The sequence below is a fragment of the Dasypus novemcinctus genome, chromosome 23, assembly GCF_030445035.2.
Source record: "Dasypus novemcinctus isolate mDasNov1 chromosome 23, mDasNov1.1.hap2, whole genome shotgun sequence".
Lineage (NCBI taxonomy): Eukaryota > Metazoa > Chordata > Mammalia > Cingulata > Dasypodidae > Dasypus > Dasypus novemcinctus.
In genome coordinates this window covers 43,555,288-43,556,061 of record NC_080695.1, presented here as the reverse complement: position 1 = coordinate 43,556,061, position 774 = coordinate 43,555,288, and the positions used below count along the sequence as shown (strand labels likewise).

The window sequence follows — 774 nt, the reverse complement described above, 5'->3', positions numbered from 1 at the left end:
AAGAATATTTCATAACTTCATTTTTCTATGGCTTTCCATCAACAAATATATCAATTAAGAATTTTTTTTCTACTAGTCCATGTAATACTGCTAAATGTTTCAAGCGGAGCATACTGTAATAACTGGGGCGGGAGCGGAAGGCTGGCGGCTGGCAGCGCGGCGGGGCGCAGCAGGCTCTTGAGGCTGCCGCTGGCGGTAGCTAGCATCGAGGGCCATACCACCCTGAACGCGCCCCATCCTGTCTGATCTTGGAAGCTAAGCAGGGTCGGGCCTGCTTAGTGCTTGCATGGGCGACCGCCTGGGAATACCCTGTGCTCTGACTTTTGCCACGCGCCGTCCCCTCCCTCTCGCTTGCGCTCCTTTTGCCCGCCCCGAGCCCGGCTCCCCGCAGCCCTCAGCGCCAGGTATGCAGGCCCCCGGCCCCACCCCCAACCCGCGCACGCCCTTCCCTGGCGGCGCAGCCACGCAGGCAGCCACGCAGGCGGCGGCCACCCAGCCCTTCCTTGGAACTCGCAGCCCCGCACCAACCCACACGTGGCTGGGGACCGCGGGGGCCCGCGCCCACTGCGCCTGGGCCCAAGAACCCAGGACCGCTAGACCTGTCGGCGTCCGGCCGGCCCTTGCTCCGGCCCGTGCCCTGTAACCGTGCACACAGGGCCTGCCCCTTCTCGCCTTTCCCCGCCTTGCTTTGGCACCACGCCCATGGGCCCCATGCCACAGACTTCCCGTGGCCCCCTGAGCCCAGGAGACAGGCCCCACCTAACCAGCCACCCA

General features: G+C 64.5%; 1 pseudogene; it reads left to right on the top strand.

The window, feature by feature from the left end:
• Positions 1–204: 204 nt before the first annotated feature.
• LOC131275732 (5S ribosomal RNA) lies at positions 205–323 on the top strand (annotated as a pseudogene).
• The last annotated feature ends 451 nt before the right edge of the window (positions 324–774 follow it).